This window comes from Oryctolagus cuniculus, chromosome 16 (assembly GCF_051225735.1).
Source record: "Oryctolagus cuniculus isolate XC-2025 breed Fujian yellow rabbit chromosome 16, ASM5122573v1, whole genome shotgun sequence".
Lineage (NCBI taxonomy): Eukaryota > Metazoa > Chordata > Mammalia > Lagomorpha > Leporidae > Oryctolagus > Oryctolagus cuniculus.
In genome coordinates this window covers 44,852,222-44,865,982 of record NC_142882.1, presented here as the reverse complement: position 1 = coordinate 44,865,982, position 13,761 = coordinate 44,852,222, and the positions used below count along the sequence as shown (strand labels likewise).

General features: G+C 48.3%; 1 long non-coding RNA gene across 4 annotated transcripts in view; it reads right to left on the bottom strand.

Annotated features, from left to right (window-relative positions):
* LOC138845849 (uncharacterized) overlaps positions 1 to 13,761 on the bottom strand; it is a 126,581-nt gene that overhangs the window by 92,854 nt on the left and 19,966 nt on the right. The gene's annotated exons all lie outside the window — the stretch shown is intronic.

Genomic DNA, 13,761 nt, shown 5'->3' with positions numbered 1-13,761 from the left:
GAGAGAGAGTTATAGACAGTGAGAGAGAGAGAGACAGAGAGAAAGGTCTTCCTTCTGTTGGTTCACTCCCCTAATGGCCGCCACGGCCAGCGCTGCGCCGATGCGAAGCCAGGAGCCAAGTACTTCCTCCCGGTCTCCCATGCGGGTGCAGGGACCCAAGCACTTGGGCCATCATTCCAAGGCTCCAGTAGAGGCAGGTCTTGGGCATTTGATGGACAGCAGTTGCACGCATGACTAACTGAGAAGTCAGGACCTTCACAGAGTGTTCCCCTCTCCAGTACACAAGCAGAGATTGCATCTGCCTCGCCCACGTCTGTCCCTGACGTGGATCCTAGTTCCCAGCCAAAGGTGCTCTGTAAATACTTGTGGAAGGGAGGAACCTAAAAGTGTGCAAAAATGTGTTTTGAGGTTTTGTCAAAAGCCTAGACACAGGAAATCTCAGCAATAAATATGTTAAGGATCATCATTGTTTGGGGGTGGTAATTGTGATACGAAGGTACTGCAAAAAGTTCATGGAAACAGAATTAAGCTTTAATTTGGAGCCAAAAAAAAAAAAGATGGAAATGCACACATCCAATGGGTCTCTAAAAAGTTCATGGAACATGTGTATTATAAGAAAAGTATGCATAGATTTCAGATTTTTTGCACAAAACTAAATATCTTTAATTCACTTGCTATGAACTTTTTGAATAACCATCATATTTTATGACTACTCTAGGTTTTTGGTTTTTTATTTTTTATTTATTTATTTTTTGACAGGCAGAGTTAGACAGTGAGAGAGACAAAGAGAAAGGTCTTTCCTTTTCCGTTGATTCGCCCCCCAAGTGGCCACTACGTTGTGGCCAGTGCACAGCGCTGATCCGAAGCCAGGAGCTAGGTGCTTCCCCCTGGTCTCCCATGCGGGTGCAGGGCCCAAGGACCTGGGCCATCCTCCACTGCACTCCCGGGCCACAGCAGAGAGCTGGACTGGAAGAGGAGCAACCTGGACAGATTCCGGTGCCCTGACCAGGACTAGAACCCGTGGTGCCGGCGCCACAGGCGGAGGATTAGCCTAGTGAGCTGCGGCGCCGGCCTGACTAATCTCGGTTTTTAAAAGACTATCAATTTTTGAAATCCTTTCATTTATTATAGACCCTTTTATTCTAATTTGCATACACATGAAAACATTGTCTTTTTGTGAACTTGGGATGAGAGTGACATGAGGCTCCCAGTACCTATATCATGATCCAATCATTAGATCAAGCAAGAACTTGAACCTATCCTTATTTATTTTTTCCTAATTAGCTTTTTAAAAATCCCTCAACTGGATTCATTTAAGAAGTAAGCTCAATCCATGGACATCTAATAAGCATCCAACATTTTCCTCTTCATTTTATAATTTAAAAGAAGTATTGGTGGGAGGGTGGGAAACAGATCTTCTATCTGCTGTTTCACTCCCCAAATGCATGTAAAAGCTTGGGCTGGGCCAGGCTGATGCCAGGAGCATGCCACTCAATCTTATCTCCTGCATGGGTGGCATGAACCCAAGTACTTGAGCCATTGCTGCTGCCTCCCAGGGTACACACTGAGCGAGCAGAAAGCTGAAATCAAGAGATGGCGCCAGGACTCAAATCCTGACTCTTCAATATGGGATGTGGGTGTTCCAACCAGTAGCTTAACCTCCAGGCCAAACGGCCACCCCTTCTTCTGTTTTCACAGATAACATTTGGAGAAGATATAATGTTCTCTGTTAGTGTTTAATGACGACCTCCGTCAGTGAGCAGATGCCATTCCCTTGTTCACTGAACATTGCCTAGTCAAAACATAGAAGACAGCTGGCGCCATGGCTCACTTGGCTCATCCTCTGCCTGCGGCGCCGGCACCCTGGGTTCTAGTCCCGGTTGGGGCACCGGCTTTTCTGGAGCTTGAGTCACAGTGAGAAGGAGGTGCCCTTTTTCTAAAGGTAAATCTAAAACCTACAATACGATGGTGACTGATACAGCAGAGCCATGACACAGGGAATGAACTCTCGTGTGGTATGGGTTGACACAAGGTGACCAGTGCAGCTCTATGGAACAAGGAAGAGAAAAAAGTGCATGAGCATGGAGAATGCCCTGCTGCCCCGAGGTGCTGATTAAGCTAGCACTAATAATAGCTAACACTGTTGAGACCCCAATGCATACCAGGCAGTGTCCTAGGCACTTTGCACATATTAACATCTCCATTCTGTTTTAACATTCAAAAAAAATTGGGAAGGGGGGCAGCCCCGTGGCGCAGTGGGTTAAAGCCCTGGCCTGAAGCGCCGGCATCCCATATGGGCGCTGGTTCTAGTTCCAGGAGAGGGGGTTGCAGGTGCCCATGTCCTGCAGGCAAAAGGAGCTGAGCAAACCACAGGAGCTGGAGGAAAGCCAGTGGTGCTGCAGCTCTGAGCTCTGGCTCAGAGTGAGGCGTTTGGATCATTCATAGTATAAGCCACTGGGAAACTACTTATTCTGGGTGTTACCTGATTTTTCCTTTTAGAAAATACCATGTTTGCTCCTGTGTAGTGAAGGAATTAGATTTTCTTTCTTTTTTTTTTTTTAATTTTTTTTTTGATAGGCAGAGTGGACAGTGAGAGAGAGAGACAGAGAGAAAGGTCTTCCTTTACTGTTGGTTCACCCTCCAATGGCCGCTGCGGCCGGCACGCTGCGGCCGGCGCATCATGCTGATCTGAAGCCAGGAGCCAGGTGCTTCCTCCTGGTCTCCCATGCGGGTGCAGGGCCCAAGGACCTGGGCCATCCTCCACTGCACTCCCGGGCCACAGCAGAGAGCTGGACTGGAAGAGGGGCAACCAGGACAGAATCCGGCGCCCCGACCGGGACTAGAACCCGTGGTGCCGGCGCCACAGGCAGAGGATTAGCCTATTGAGCCGCAGTGCCTGCCAGGAATTAGATTTTCATGGACAGTTAATAGGAAACGTAGTTTTGGAGCATTTTTTAATGCAACATAAAGACAGTTAAGAACAAATGGGGGCCAGCATTGTGGTGCAGTGGGTTAAATCACCACTTGCCAAGATGTCATTCCATTTCAGAGTGCAAGTTCAAGTCTTGGCTGCTCTGTTTCCAATCCAGTGCTCTTCTGATGTGTTTGGGAAGGCAGTGGCTGTGGCCTCTCCTGCTGTGTCCAGTTGGGGAGTGAACCCACTAATGGGGTCTCTCCCCCTCCTTTCAAATAAATAGATCATTAACAGAAAGAGAGAGAAGGAAAGGTAGGAGGAGAGGGAAGAGAGGGAGGGGAAGAGAGGAGAGGGAGAGAAGAGGGATAAGAAAAAGAAAAAAGAAAACAAACCACCTCTGGATATGGGTAGATGCATTTTTTAAGTTTTTTTTTTTTTAATTTATTTATTTGACAGGTAGAGTTACAGACAGAAAGGGAGAGCCAGAGAGAAAGGTCTTCCATCCACTGGTTCACTTACCAAATGGCCACAAAGGCCAGAGCTGGGCCGGTCTGAAGCCAGGAGCCAGGAGCTTCCTCCGGGTCTCCCACATGGGTGCAGGGGCCCAAGGACTTGGGCCATCTTCTACTGCCTCCCCAGGCCACAGCAGAGAGCTGGATCGGAAGTGGAGCAGCTGGAATAGAACCAGCTCCCATATGGGGTGCCAGCGCCACAGGCAGAGGCTTTAGCCTCCTATCTAATACCACGGTGCCAGCCCCTAGACGGGTATATTATACAAAGGCTCTTTGAAAAGTTCATGGAAAATGCATGTTGCCTTTTAATTCCACTTTCCCATGAACTTCTTGAGGCTCCCTGGCCTCTGAGCTTTGGTGTCCAGTATCTACTCGTAAGTCAAGTGATTGGAGGAACTTCCCTGCCTGCGCTCATTCTGTTTTATTGAATAGACCTCACGCAAGAATTATCTCCTACCACCTGTGTCCCTAGGAGTTCCAGGTCCTTGCAGTCCTTGGATGGACTGAGTGAGGAGGAGCAGGTGACACATGTCTGTCCCTTTTGAGCTTCGTTCTACAATCTTTTGATCACTCTCTCCCTTCCCAAGGTCATTCACACTGTTATGGCTTGCCTGGACTGGACAAGTTAGGACAGCTTTGGGGCACACATTAAACGTATTCTTCTCATTTGTGAGACGAGGCTGTTGACAGGGGACTGTTCTGGAACTGTACACAGGGACCCCACCTCAGTCTGCTCTGGCCCGATTGCTCTCAGTATTTTAAAGGATGCCGCAGTGGTTTTGAATTTCGGATCCAATTTGGAACTGAGCCACCTTCCGTTCAGCAAAGCAGAACTAAAATAAAATGCCACAGCTGGGAAGATTTGTGGCCTCCAGAGGAGCGTGACCCTGCCGTGAGCACCACCAAGTGGCCAGCAGAGTCCCTACACGTAACCCCTGGATGCCCAAGGACTGGAATGGCAGCTTTTAACCAACGTGTTGGGTTTAAGTGCACATTTTTGAGAAGTGTAGTCAGTGACAGAGAGAACCACCGACTGCTTTGACGGAGAGACTCCAAAGTTGCTGTCAGCTTTCCCCCAAATGAAACCACTGCAGGGCGCTGTGTGTATTTTCCGCCCACTATATTATCACCCATGGAGACCATGGCCTGGGGGCGCCAGGCCTAAGCCACAGGGTGTGGAGCATCTGTGCCCACTCATGCAGAATGAGCCACTTCCCACACCAGCAGCCATGTCCTCTTGCCTGCTCCTGGGGTCACCCAACCTGACTGAGCAACCTGACCTTGGGAACAGGGAGCAGACGAGTAGGCACTGTTCTCAGGTTCTCATGGGAACATTTCTCACTCCATGGGGGCAAACACAAGACTTAAAGATTTTTTTTTCACAAGGCCAACTTTTCTGATTTTTTTAAAAACTATCCAAAAAGCAGGTTTTGCACAGCAATAAAAAAATGTGACCCCAGCCCTTGAGGTGAGGCTCCAAGGACTATGCCCTCTCCTCCGTCCTTCTCTGCTCCCAATACCAGCTGTGCCCTGGGAGAGGAAGCAAGGGCTATGCGGTGCTCATGGGTAAAGAGAGCTCACCCCAAAGCAGCTCCCCCAACCTCCATCCCAACCCATTCTCATATAGGCAAACAGAATTAAATTTTAACTGATAAGAATTTAGCAAACAGAATTAAATTTTAACTGATAAGAATTTAGTCAACATTTGAGGAATTGATTGATTTCTATTAGGGTCAGATTATTATCTTAAAACAAAAGATTAAGATTTTGTAGGGACTGGTGTTGTGGCACAGTGGGTTAAGCTGCTACCTGCTACACAATCATCCCATGTGAGACTGGTCCAAGTTCTGGCTTCTCTGCTTTGCATCCAGCTCCCTGCTGATGCACTTGGAAAATCAGGAAGATGGTCCAAGTGCTTGGGCCCCTGTACCCACGTGGGAGACCAGGATGAAGTTCCAGGCTCCTGCCTTCAGCCTAACTGTTGTGGCCATTTGGGGAGTGAACCAGCAGATGGAAGATCTTTTTCTCTCTCTCCTCCCTCTGCCTTTCAAATAAATAAATAAATCTTATTAAAAATTTAAAAAATAAATCACTTTTAAAAAGATTTTATAAAAAGTCATTAAAAACAAATGCCACTGAAGTAGAATATTACAGATCATATAATGCACTTGTAGGGTATTTAAGAGTCTGAAGAATTACTATTATTAAGGAAAATACATATACCTATGTCCACAAAGAGAAATCTCTAAAGAGGCCCTAATTCAAAGTTCCATCAGGCCCCAGGAAGGAACCGAACACTCAACAGGTGCCCAAGGTGCCCGACTCGGAGCGAGGCATTGGCAGAGTCCCCTGAAGCCACCTACCCATCCCTGTTATGCCTTTTACAGAATGTTGTTAGGTCAATTTGTTCACTTCCTCTGAAGTTGACAAAAGCACCAATAGAGTGTGACAGGTCGCCCGTTTAGAGTAAGGTGGCATGACTAGTGTCTCAGAGAATAAAGATGCATTAGTGGCCGAACCTTCCAACTAAACCCAGGCCAGGCTTGCTTCATGTCAACGACTTGCATGGATTTTTCTAGTTTCCAAAACAAGATCGCCTTTCATCTGTCTCTCCCAGGAACGCTGCAGGATGCGCAAAGCAAGCACCATTCCTAAGGAAGGAACCAGGAAGGAAACTGGCAGCAGAGGGGGAAAGTGATTTACCCGATTAAGTAATTTCCAGCTGGCAGAGCCGCAGGGAGCAGTCAGAGCAAAGCTCCTGGATTCCAGTCCAAGCGCCCTTCCTACTCTCTTCAAGTGCCACCTTCCTGATTCCAATGATCAGTTCCTACAGGAATCCAAGAGGAAAGGGTTCGGAGACCCTAAAAGGCACAGGAAAACGTGATTAGATGAAAATTTTCCAGAGAGAAAGTGGGCCCCCCCCCCAAAAAAAGAGGGTTTTTCCATTATGGATTTTGTTTCCATACAAACATCTGAAGGCTTTTAAAAAATGCACACAGACGTCACACTTGAAAGCAAAAAACGTGTCTGCTGGGGACAGTGAGCTGGAAGGCAATCAAGAGGGAGATGTGGGGGTTTCAGGGAGTATCTGTGCATTGTAATTCCCACTGCTGCACGTCCTTGAATTCACAAACACTGCGCTAAGAAAACATGTTGTCTACAAAAAGGCAACTTGCCAGAAGACTTTATATTCAGTAAGAAAAAAGTGGATGGGGTACGGTTAAAACAGATAGAGAAACTGCAGAAATACTTCTGCCAGCCTGGTGAAGAGTCAGGTCTGTAAGTTAGATCTGCACTTTGGTGCAAGGCAGAATGTGATGATTGGTAGTCACAGGCAGCCCCAAACGGTGGTGAGAACCCTCTGAAGGGTGTTAAGTGCTGAGACCCAGGACCGCACAGCCCTCAGAGAAACAAGGGCCCAGAGAACCTAGTTGCAGCTCACTCCACCACCTGGAAGTTAGTGACTGGACCTCAATTATAAACTGACGAAAATGCTCATGAGAACAGGGACCCCATTTATACCCAATACCCACTTGGCTGGCACTCAATCATGGCGCACCCAGCACTGTGGGGTAAGTGTACACTCACTCCCATCTGACCCAACCAAGGCCTCGAGAAGGTGTTAGCACACTCAGAGACACCACTGGTCTGGTCCTCAAGGCATTTCCTTAATCCACCTTATTGTTTTTGAATATCTGTCTTGAATCAGTCCCCTCATGCCCAACTCTGAGGATGACACCAAAATATCCAGACACTTCAGAACTGAAGATGGGATCCCAAACTGAGACGGAGCCCTTATAATGTAAAAGCAGGACCCTGCCTCTCATCTGTCTCTGGTAGCCCAAGGTGTCCTTGCCTGTCCTTTATCAGAGAGAATTCACTGTTTCCAGGGAATGATACAGCCAGCCCTATAAGATTCAAATCAGCAGACTCAAGAAATCAATTACTTCTCCAGTAGATAAAACCTTGTTGGCCAGTTTTGTCCAGAGAGATTTGTTTCGAGAAATTCCAAGTCTAGAGCAGAAGGTAACCGCCACTTACATGGCCACCAACTGAAGCCCATGTGGCCATCCTAAATCCCCTAAAGAGCATGGCATCACCAGCCAATCAAAGGAAGGTCACTGTGGGGAGCAACCCAGACTGGACTGAGTTACTGGAATTAAGACTTATTCTATGCATCTGCTCTCCCACAATATGGCGCTGGGAGAGGAGAAAACAGCTTCTACGCAGCTGCCTCTTGCCAACTTGAGTGATGACCTCCAGGAGCTGATCCTGCTCCTGATTGGAGGAGAGCAGCGTACTCGGCGTGTGGGCAGCCGAGTTAGGATTGGCGGAGGAGGACTGTAAAGGAGGAGAGAGAGAACATGCACCAGGAACATCTAAGGGGAACATCTATCTGAAGGAACACCTGTGCAGCCCCTGAGAGAGCCGGCCGGCGGTGTGCTGCTCCCCCGCGGAAGTGGGGAATGTGGCAGGGGGAACCACCCTTCCACGGAGGTGGAAGGGACGGTAGCCAACCCGGGAAGAACCAGCAGCAAACCCGGGGAGGGCCGAGCAGACAAAAGAACAGCACAGGGTCCTATGTCGTTCCTCCACGAAGAGGGGGAGCGACATAATGGTGCCGTGACTCGGATAGTGTCGTTCCTCCACGAAGAGGGGGAGCGACAGGTCACAAACACCATGGATCAACCAGGAGCTTGGACATGAGCTGATCATGCACCTCTCAGCCCCAATTTCAATCCGTAAGAGCCCTTACCCCTAATTCCTTGGGGATCCCAGGAATAAAGCAATAGCTGCCTCAGCTCCCTGCTCTGTGCTTTGCAATAAACACCTACTTCCCTCCACCACACAATGTCAGTGATTGGTTTTCTGTGCATTGGGTGAGCAGATCCAGATGTAGGGGTCCCATAGCAACACTTGGGGGATTGTTTGGCAACAAAACTAAGGCAACAGCGAAGCCTGTGTAGAACAAGAACTAGTCCTTGGTGAGACTCTGCTAGACCCGTTTCCGGTAGAAATGTTGGCAACTATCACCACACTGCCATTACTTCTTTAAACTCTAATGGGATGGAGAGAGGCAGAGGGGCTCAAACCGTGTCCTGCTTGTAGGCTGGGTATGAAAGACCACATTTATCCTAGAGAAAACAAAACGGAAGTCAGCACCCTGAATCTATCCTCTGAGTAAATATCTTTGAGACCTCCAAGGAGAACTCAAAAGAGGTAGTAGCAAGGATCAAACTGGAAGGCCTTCTCCAGAAATGGAAATGCGAACTCAGCTTAAACACCACCCCATCTGTCATGCCACATTCTCTGAAAAGCTTGCCAGCACAGACCTGAGGGATGGGATGAGGATGTCTCAGGGTAGGCTATGCCGCTTGGAGAAATGGGTCATGGCAGAGGAAGGTACAAAAGGTGGTGATTTTACAAGCAGGCATGCTCTAAATATTGGCACCATGGTAGAAAGTCCCACACATGTGGGGTTAGGCAGGTGGAAGTGAAAGGTGCAAAGAGTTCAAGGCCACTTCCATGGGACTAGAAGTCCTGTCTGTTCATGAGAGAGGGGTGGGTGGCATATAAGCAAGACAAATAAATACTTTGAACTTATGAGACATATCCTGCCTACACCCTGGACAAATATTTTAAACAAACAGGAAAAAAAAGAGAGGTGCTTTCTCCTCCCTTGTACAGGTAACACCCCGCCCCATTTCTCCAGTTCAGGTTGGCTCTGGACGAGGTCTAACCAGGCTAAAGCTGTAGACCATTGTACCATTCGACCTCCACTCTCTGTGGCTTTGACGCTTGGCCTATCTGGTGAAACAGCAGATCACGTGGGAATGACCAGCTTGGGAAATGAAGCCCAGGTGTGAAGGTTGCACCTGAGACTCAGGACAATAGAGCTCTTGGAGAGAGTGAGAAAGCTTTTCCATCTGTGCATGGAGCTACAGGAAGACGCGGTGCCTCCTGCAGCATGATTTGTTAAGTATAAATGAATTCACAAGCTATAAAGAACCCCCTGGGGTGGCTTAATTGCTTTTGGAACTGTTTAATTCCTGTGAGTAATCCGCTTCATTAATTTTGCCTAGCAATTCTTACACAGCCTTTGACTTTCCATGGCTTGTTTCCAAAATGGTAACATTCGGGCGACGACACGGTTTGCAAAAAAACACTCTGCCAAAGAAAATGCTAAGAGAGACCCAAGAAACTTGCAGTTCCACTCACTCTTCTGAACTGTTCCACTTAGTGCTTCAAAGATCAGAACCCCCATGGTTGACGCTGTCTGATTGTCCTTGACCATGACCCCTGTGACACACGGAACATTAATTTTCCCCAAAGATGTCCTCACATCCTGGTGCCCAGACCCATGGATGCTGCCTTACAGGGACAGCAATAAGGACTTTGCAGATGGGGTTAAGCTAAAGATCGTGTGATTGGGAGATTGCTCTGGATAACCAGCTGGGTCAAGGTCATCACAAGGACCCTTATGGGAAGAACACATGGACATGAGGCAGAAGGGAAGGCAGGCAACAACAGAAGTGGAGTTCGAGTGACCCAGCCACAGTCCAAGGTGTACAGCACCTCCAGAAGCTGGAGGAACCCACCATTAAATTCTTCCCTGAAGCCTGGAGGAGGAACCTGGCCTTCCAACACCTTGACCTGATTCTAACCCTGCCAGACTCGTTCCAGAAATCCGACCCCAATGTTGCTTCTAGCCGCTGGGGAGGGGGAGACTTGTGACAGCTTCAACATGAAAACTGAAACAGACACACTGCTAATTCACAAAAAGTTGGAAACAGATGGTCAACAGCCCATGAAACATCCTCCCTGCTGGCCTCATACCTTGGCCTCTCGAAGCTGCCCACGGGCTTGGCAGTGTTGGATGGGACCAGCCATGGCCACCCAAACAGCCAGAGGCCATGAGAAAGTTGAGGATGCTCAGGGCAAGGAGATTCCTGTAAGGTCCTCCACTGTGGACAGTGACCAAGCAAAGGGGTCCTATCCCTCCCAGAGGAAGCAGAAGGCAAGACATCAAGAAGTGCAAAGGATAGAACGGTGAGAACAGAGTCGGCAGGAGAAGGAGCAGCAGCACCAGCTCCCCAGGGACAGACTGCCTTCACCGGGGGCCTCACGTGGCTGCAGAGTGGATGAGCAAGAGAAGCCCAGTTCTTCATGCACCCTGAACACGTGGCTGCTGAGTCGCACTCACGCTTCCGTATTTTCCCGGTGCAGCCTGCATAATAACCACTCCGCACCTGAGACAACCTGGTAGACACTGTGCTTTACAAATTTCAAAAGCCCAAGGATGATTCTGTCTGCCCTCATCTTATCCTTTATAGCCTATTCTTAAAAATCATTAAAAGGGGCTGGCACTGTGGCGTAGCAGGTAAAACCGCCGCCTGCAGGGCCAGCATCCTATATGGGCACCGGTTCAAGACCCGGCTGCTCCACTTCCGATCCAGCTCTCTACTATGGCCTGGGATAGCAGAAGAAGATGGCCCAAGTCCTTGGGCCCCTGCACCTGTGTGGGACACAGAAGAGGCTCCTCGCTCCTGGCTTCGGATCGGTGCAACTCTGGCCATTGCAGTCAATTGGGGAGTGAACCAGCTGATGGAAGACGCTCTCTCTCTGCCTCTCCTTCTCTCTCTGTATAACTCTGACTTTCAAATAAATAAATAAATCTATTTTAAAAATTCGTTAAGTAGATCTTTCCCATAAAGAAACATCCAAATGGACAACAGGCTCACGCCAAGATGTCCAATGTCATTAGATTAAGGGAACACAAAAGGGGCCACTTTTTTTTTCTTTTTTTTGACAGGCAGAGTGGACAGTGAGGGAGAGAGACAGAGAGAAAGGTCTTCCTTTGCCGTTGGTTCACCCTCCAATGGCCGCCACGGCTGGCGCGCTGTGGCCAGCGCACCGCGCTGATCCGAAGCCAGGAGCCAGGTGCTTATCCTGGTCTCCCATGGGGTGCAGGGCCCAAGCACTTGGGCCATCCTCCACTGCACTCCCTGGCCACAGCAGAGAGCTGGCCTGGAAGAGGGGCAACCGGGACAGAATCCGGCGCCCCGACCAGGACTAGAACCCGGTGTGCCGGCGCTGCAAGGCGGAGGATTAGCCTAGTGAGCCACGGCGCCGGACAAAAGGGGCCACTTTACATCCACTCAGATGGCTATATTCCTAGGGACACTCTTGGGGTGAAATTAGTCTGCACAAGTGGCTGGTGGGAAGGCAACATGGTGCAGGCACCACAATAAAGTTTGGTGATGCCTCCATTAAACATAGAACCAGCATACAACCTAGGAATTCTACTCCTAGGTATATGCACAAAAGAGTTACACACCAGGTGTTCAAATAAACATTCGTGTGTGAATGTTCACAGTGGCACAACTCGCAATGGCCAAGGCTTGGAAGTAACAAAGATGTACAGGAATGGATGAGTGCATACACAAGTTTCAGTATCGACAAGGGGAAATTACTTGTGAAGAGGGAGATGGTTTGAATGCTGACTGCCCCTCAGTGGCCTGTGAGCTAAGTGGTCAGCCCCCAGGCTGGTGCCACTGGGAAGTGGCAGAACCTTCAGCAGGAAGTCCTTGGGTCGCTGGGGCTGTGCCCTCAGAAGGAAGTTCCTAGGAGAGGGTCTCCACAAAAGCTTGAGTCTGGCGCGCTCGCGCTCACGTTCTCCCTCTGCTACGTGAATCCTCATGGGGTCAATCCTCAGCCTCTGCTCCACCACCCACCCTGGGGCCCTCCCCAGAGCTGACATTTATGCTGTTTGGACTTTCAGCCGCCAGAACTGTGAGCTGAATAAACCTCTTTTCTCTTCAGCAGTAGCAGTGCACCTCGGGAAATTGGATATAGTACTGAGGGACTGCACCTGCTACGACACGAATGGACCTAAGACATTACACCACGTGGGAGAAGTCACAAAGGGCCACCTAACGGATGGTTCTATTTGTATGAAACATCTAGGAACATCTATGAAACATCTAAGCAAATTCACAGAGACAGAAAGCCAGTGAGTGGTTGCCTGGGGTTGAGGAGGTGTGGGGTGGACAACAACTACTTATTGGGTACACTGTTTCCCTTTAGGGGAAATGGTGAATGTTATGTGATTTTTATCACAATAAAAAAATGACGAAAAATGCATTTCATGTCACGTGTTCATTTATTTGCATACATAGTTACAGTACAACCACTTCAACTCATGACTCTGCTGGCAAACCCCCCAAGCGGCTTTGGGATGCAGGTTATTCTGTGCCATCAGGGTCCAGGGCAGGCCGTGGAGCCCACACACATCTCTCCTGGCCTCTCACAGTCAACCCAGAATGCTTGTCCCGTAAGCCTCTGTTATCAGCCAAAAACTTAGAGCTCATTTTATAAATGGAGCAGAATGTTAGCCAGGATATGTGTTCCGATTAATCTGCTCCTGAGTTAACCTGTGAGCAATCACGGAAGAGATTCAGAATTCAAGTTCGGGGCCAGCTTGTGGTGCTGTTCACACGTGGGAGATCCAGATGGAGTTCCAGGCTCCGGATTCAGCCTGGCCCAGCCCTAGTCAGTGCAGCCAGTTGGGGAGTGAACCAGCAGATAGAAGACCTCTCTCTCTGTCTCTCTCTCTCTCTCTCTCTCTCTGTCTCTCTCTCACACACTTGATCTTAGCCAAAAGGCCGAGAAGTGATCTCTCTCTCTCTAGCTCTCTCTGTAACTCTGCATTTCAAATAAATTTTTAAAGATTTATGTTCATAAAAAGATAGTGATTGATACTTCAAAAGAATGCTATATTTCCTCATACTCTTCAATAAAATAAAGTTTCCTAAGAGAAGAATGAAAAAGTGGCTGAAAAAGATACAACAGCACATCTTTTTTATTTCTTGCCGGTCAAAATATTCCAGAATTGTCTTTTTTCAATCAGCAGGTGGCGCTACCAGCAAATCTCTGAAATTTAAAGAAGGACGATGGCCATTTTCTTTAAGCTCTTTGTCATACAGGGCATTTGGAATAATTTCTTTTTTAAAGGGATTCCGTGCTTAGAATAAATTTCACTATTCTTGGCATTAGCTGGATATCCTCAAAGTTCTGAAATTCTAAGAAATCGAATTCAACTATCTTACAGAGACAGCTTTGTTATCAATAACTCACAGGAACTGGGTATTTTCTGGGGGAGGTATATACCAACATCCTGACACATGGCCTTTTACTTAATCCTGACCAAGTGAAAGGGTATTATTTCCTTTTTTCAAAGGACAAAACTGACACTTAGGTAGGCTGCCTTTTTCTGCCCAAGTCACACATCTCTCTAGGGGACAGAACCAGAACTCAAGACAAATTCTAACTCCC